This window comes from Cetorhinus maximus, chromosome 23 (genome assembly GCF_964194155.1).
Source record: "Cetorhinus maximus chromosome 23, sCetMax3.hap1.1, whole genome shotgun sequence".
Taxonomy (NCBI): domain Eukaryota; kingdom Metazoa; phylum Chordata; class Chondrichthyes; order Lamniformes; family Cetorhinidae; genus Cetorhinus; species Cetorhinus maximus.
Genome location: NC_135901.1, coordinates 62,354,278 through 62,360,277, shown reverse-complemented (window position 1 = coordinate 62,360,277; position 6,000 = coordinate 62,354,278). Strand labels below are relative to the sequence as shown.

Sequence of the window (6,000 nt, the reverse complement as noted above, 5' to 3'; positions counted from 1 at the left end):
AACAACGTGCACAAGACTGGAAGGAATCTGCGACTGTGGATAATCGGCACTCTGCACATTCCTGTAATCCGTATCTGGGAGAATCAGGAAGATGAGATCCCAGATTATCTTTACCATGTCACCTGCAAACTCATTATTTCTAAAATCCTTGGGCCCCACATTCCCTGCCCCTGATGCGCAGGGGAAGCTTGGGTTCATGAACTGACTGTGTCTGCATCACGCAGCTAATTGACCTGGTAGCTGGACGGGCAGAGGGAGCTGGAGGCGAGGCAGGGACAGAAGCAGAAACAGATGCGACATGAAAGTGTTTTGAATTTGATGTGTGTCAGTTACTTTCAGTGATGAATTTCTGCCGCGTGTTCTCTTGTCAGTTTCACAGGAGCTGCAGTGATGAGGGTGGTAGGTTTTGGAAATTGACAGTTACACATGAGCAGCTTGTAGGTCTATTTCACATCACTGTCAATTTCATGTTCCAGCTCACAGAAACCGCTGTCGTTGACTGAAGAATTCGTTAGATCTAAAATGGAAACATGGATAAAAGCAGCGTCTATAAACCAAACTGAAAGAACTTTGGCAGCTTCCCTGGTGGTCTAGTGGTTTAGGATTCGGCGCTTTCACCGCCGCGGCCCGGGTTCGATTCCCGGTCAGGGAATATACGTTTTCGATCTTGTGAAAAATGAGTATGGATAACTTCTTGATTGAAAACGTTTAACATCTCCACCAGAATCAGTGGGGTGACATTTGAAGTTTCGCCTCAGAGCTGGAAATGTCACACTTTGAACAAGTTGGGAACACAGACAAAGACGGAGTGAGGGAGTGAAAGGAGTACTGGGTGCAAAGTACTGACCACAGAGATGGTGGCGCCAGGCAAAATATGTGTGGGAGAAGGACAAATTCTTGTGCCTACTGTGCACTTACAAAAATATCACTCCTGAGGAATCAACCAGTCTGCTGTTTAAAAACTGCTCTTTAAAAGCAGCACATCAGCGAATGGCCTCTTTCTATGCTGTAACTTTCTATAATTTTATGATTCCCAACAGCAAGGGTGCTTCTTTCACAGTCATTCTGCCATTTTGAAACCCACTCGAGCAAGATGTACTTTCTTACCCTTTTATTCGGCTCGTTTGAAACTAAAACAAGCAGCAAATTCAGCGAATTTTCTTGTCATTTCCAGCACGAGATTTGTCACGAGTCTAATTGAACGACACATTAATAATGCCAATCCTTCACTGGAGCTCACCGCGTCCAAAGAGCACCTTCTTGCAGAAGGTGAACAATATAAGCTTATCACAGCTCTGCTTTCTTCACATTGAAACCCAGTGTGAAAATACGAACAATTTCAAAGCTAAACAACGTAGGCAAGGCTGGAAGGAGAGTGTGACTGTGGATAATCGGCACTGTGCATATTCCTGTAACCTGGAATCTGGAAGAATCAGAAAGATCGAGGTGTTTCTTTACCCTGTTATCTGTAAACCGATCACGTTGTGTTTTATGTTCGCACTAACTGACTGTGTTTAGTCAAGCAGCTCATGGAAGAGCAGAGCGAGCTGGAGGTGAAGCAGAAAGAGATGTGACATGAAAATGCTTTGAACTTATTGTGCATCAAGTGCTTTCAGTGGTGAATATCCGTCGTGTGCAAGTTTCACAGGAACCGCAGCGATGAGGTTCGTGATTATTTGTTTGAAAGAAGCTGCATCTAACGTGCGGCGAACCCATGACCCTGAAATTAGGAGCCTTTGCTCTGCCAGTTGAACTAGCCCAGCACACATAACCTATGTGGTCCATATCCCAACATAGATGGAGACAAATGTTGCTTTCCACCTGATACCACAACTTGTTCTGAATTTCAAGGTGTAGAAGGTAACCGACCAACAAAAGACCCAAGGTTGCAATACATTCCTATCAGTCATCAGTAACATCATCCACATCTTCTACTTCATAGCTGCACTTCCTTCCAAACATTGCAAACTCTCTCTTGTATCTTTCATCATGACATTTTTCTCTGTAGCTTTTTAATGTGAAGCTGCACAACTAATGTGAATAAATATTGTGATGGTAAAAACGTGTTCAACCCCTCGGGGAACTGAGTCACATTGACACACACAGAGGAACACGCACAGCCATATACACCGAGAGAGACAGAGGGCAAGCGATTGTCTCTAAGGAGAGACAAACGCCCAGAAAGCAAACATGACACCAAATTTTGCTCCATTTCCACTGCAGGTTTTGTGAATATTTCGGGAATGAACAGAAATAGGAAAACCCCCGAGTGTTTGGATAGATTTTATTCAATTTAACCGATAATTAACTCTGTAGGCACAGAGTTAAAACCAGGAATAATGAGCAGCAGGAAACCCCAATGGATTTGGACACCATCACCTAAACCACTCAGCCATGACGACTGACCCTATACACAAGTTAACATCGTTGTTATAAAATCAGACTTGGCTGCAGCAGAGGAGGAGGACATTCGGCCCGTCGTGTCCGTGCCGGCCAATGGAAGAGGAATTCAGCTGATTGAACAGCCCCGTCTCTTCTCCACAGGCATTTATATTTTTATTGAATCTCCTGGTTCTTCCTGTTAAAGTGAAACCCCGCTCACACATGCTTTAACTGTGAGCTGGCACTTTTCCTACCAACAGGGCAATTTTATCAGCAGTGGGATTAGAATAAAGAGCGAAACCTTCAGCCACCTACAACCACTCAGCTGCACTACCGAGCTCAGGATAGTACTTCTCATCGCCTGGTCTGGTGTTGATACTGAAATCGAACAGAAGAAAAGCAGCAGCAACACGTCATAAGGCCCCACAAGCCTCCTCTGTCAATGAATAAGATCATGGTGGATCCCCAAGCTCAACACCAATTTCCCACGCGATCCCGATAGCCCTTCATTCCCTCAGAGTCCAAAAATCAGGAGAATTTTTGGATGTTTTTTCTTCCATTGATCCGGGAGTTCTGTGGACACCGGGTTGAAATCAGCAACAATAAGAAGCACAGTCGGTAAGATGTGAACTTTCCTGGGGAAAGCCCAGTGGATTTTAAAAGCATCATTCTCATCACTCGGCTACGATGATTGACCAAGGCCCCAATGCTTTCCACTCAATCATCAATAACATCATTCACAGTTTCCGCTTCTCAGCTGCACCTCCTTCCAAACATTGGGATCCATTTTCCTCAGGATTTGTTTCTGGATTTAATGTTTAACTGCTTTGTGTCCTCATTTTGAAATCAGTTTCGCTTCAACATCCAACACAAATTGAATTGCAAAGCTGACGGACAAACAATGGAAAACAAGTCACTCACTAACACAAATCCCATGGTGCTTATTTTCAGATTCACAACAGTCAGCTTTTCAATAAAATGGGGGAATTTTAGAGTGAAACGATTTAGAAAGTTGGTGTGACTTATATTTGTAGCTCACTCACTCAGGAATTCTGTAAATGTTGCTCGGAGGTTTAGTGAGCGGGACATAACCTACCTGCGTTTTCCTGAGCCTGTGCTCGGTGTATTGGGAGGTTTGGCCCGGGTTGGAGCATTTTGCGTCCCAGGGATGGGCAGTAACCCGCCGATTGAAGTTGCAGTCGCCGCTTTCTGCTGGCAGCAGGTGATTGGAGAGTGCGGGGCCGGAATATTGCTACTTTTCTGCTTTTCCCTGTCTCACTCACTGTGGAGCTGAGGCAGAGAGAATAATTGGTGGATTTGTTTAAATCCAATATCTTCATATATTTCAAAAGCGTTAGATATCGGTACATGGTGGGTCTAATTGTTTTTTCATTATATTTGAAATGGATATTCGAAAAAAAGCCGCTTGCCTGGGATCTCACTGGATAACAGTGGAACTGGCAACATTTCGGGAATCTTTCCTTTCAGCGCAAGAACCCAATAACAACCGGGAACTGAGTGACAATAAATGTTGATGGGGAGAAAACAATGAAAGCTTCGTCCCTGGGTGGTCTCGTGCCACCAACCTTTGGTCAATAGCCGAACCCACTAACCAATTGCATCACCAAGACTGATAATGACGCAACTTGCAAGATATCCTAAGCCAAGGCATCAGCGGGTTAAAGCTTCAGATTGCTGATACCGGAATCACAATTGTTCTTTAACTCGTCCAAAATAGATGGTTGGGAAATTCATTGTGGATGCATGAAAACAGTCTGATCCCACCCACTGCAGACACATCCATGTCACCGGGAACCAGCTGTCCTACAACCAGTGCCGTCTCCCTTCGAGCCTTTCGCTGTCTTGTCTGTTACCAAGTATTCTGATTGTCCCGAAGCCGATATTAGGTTTGAATTCCTGATGTGCAGTAACGAGAATCCTTTCAATGCCTCAGGTCAGTAAATTTCACTGAGAACATCAGAGTCACTGTTCCAGCGTCTTAATGAAGGAAAAGGTGCATTGACTGTCTCTGGTCAGTGAGATAGTTCACCCTTTATTCTCCTCTGATTCCGATTCCCAAAGTGTTTCTAAAGATTCACAAAGCTGAAGACTGGGTTTTCTGTTTTGGTTCCTTCTCCATTTTCCCACCTGCCAACTGACAATATTTTCCGAAATCTCGTCTCAATCCTTCGCCTTGCATCATGTCCAGGGGTGAGGAAATTCAGTTTTATTGGGAGATTATAGAGACAGGGATTGTTCTTTTTAGAGAAAAGTAGTTTAAACGGAGATTGCATGGAACTGCCCAAAATGAGAGGGGTGGTAGCGGTGGGGATGGGCGGTTTGATACAGCAGACAGGGAGAAACTGTTTCCACTGATGGGGGTCACGAACCAGAGGAATGGGATTTATGATAATTAAAGTAAGACAGACTTGCATTTAGATAGCGCTTTTCCAGACTAGTGGACGTCTCAAAGCGCTTTCCAGCCAATGAAGGACTTTTTGAAATTTCGCCATTGTTGTGATGTAGGAAACACGACAACCAATCACCGCTCAGCAAAATCCCACAAACAGCAACGTCACAATGCGCGGATAATCTGTTTTTGTGACGTTCATTGAGGGATGAACAGGACACGTGGCTGTGAGATATTGTATTCCCTTAATATTTAGCATCAAACGTGAATTTTTGGACATTTGGTTATCATTAAGTTAACAGATTTTGATTATGTTTCTGCCCAGTTTCAAAGCGGGGACTATTCACAGGTGATAACCACTCCAATACAGAACAATACCTGACAGAGCCAGAGGCACCTACACATCATGTTAAACTCTGAGGTCCTGCAGCAGCACTTTGGGTCTTTGATTTTCGGAAATGGAATTCGGTTGGCAGATTTAGAAATGCTGCCGTCAAATTAATCTGATAATGTCAGCATAACATGGCATAGCACGTGAGGAGACCATTCAGCCCAGCATATCAATAACAACTTTTTAGGAAGTTCTTTCTAATTATTCTCCATTTCGTTTTCTTTCTCCATAACCATGATGTTTGACACTTTCAAGTCATTGTCCCATTCCCTTTCAAAAACTCTGAGTTAAGAAAAGCAATACTGAAAGAGGTGCAGGAGTTCTGCAGTGTCCATGCTCAGTGTGTGAACATTAACAAAGTTTCCCTGACCCAATAACATGAAGAATTAGGCTGGGGATTCTTATAGAGCTTTGAAAAAATGAAGTTCATTTCAAATGGAATTTGCAAAGGAATTTTATTCTGACCAAGCATCTCCTTATTTTTCTCAGCCCATATGTACATTCTCATTCCCCTTGGTGTACAACCTGTTACAGAGGCAGTTATAGAAAAGAGGAAAGGTTTGCTACAGCTATACAAAGCCCTGGTTAGATCATGCCTGGAGGACTGGGTATAGTTCTGAGAACGGCAACTTATAAAGGAAAAATATTTGCATTGAAAGGTTCAGAGGAGCCGCACTGATTAGGTTGGTGAGTTTTGGAAATTGAAAGTTGTACATCGCAGCTTGTGGCACTATTTCACCTCACTGTTCACGTCTAACGCACTCGATGCTGTTATTGGCTGAACAAGTCTTCTGTGTTTGACCTAAACATGCTATTA

At 43.6% G+C, this 6,000-nt stretch overlaps 1 non-coding gene across 1 annotated transcript; it reads left to right on the top strand.

Annotated features, from left to right (window-relative positions):
* The first annotated feature begins 579 nt into the window (after window positions 1-579).
* On the top strand, window positions 580-652 carry trnae-uuc (transfer RNA glutamic acid (anticodon UUC)). The gene has a single exon. It is a non-coding gene; the product is annotated as a tRNA-Glu (tRNA).
* The last annotated feature ends 5,348 nt before the right edge of the window (window positions 653-6,000 follow it).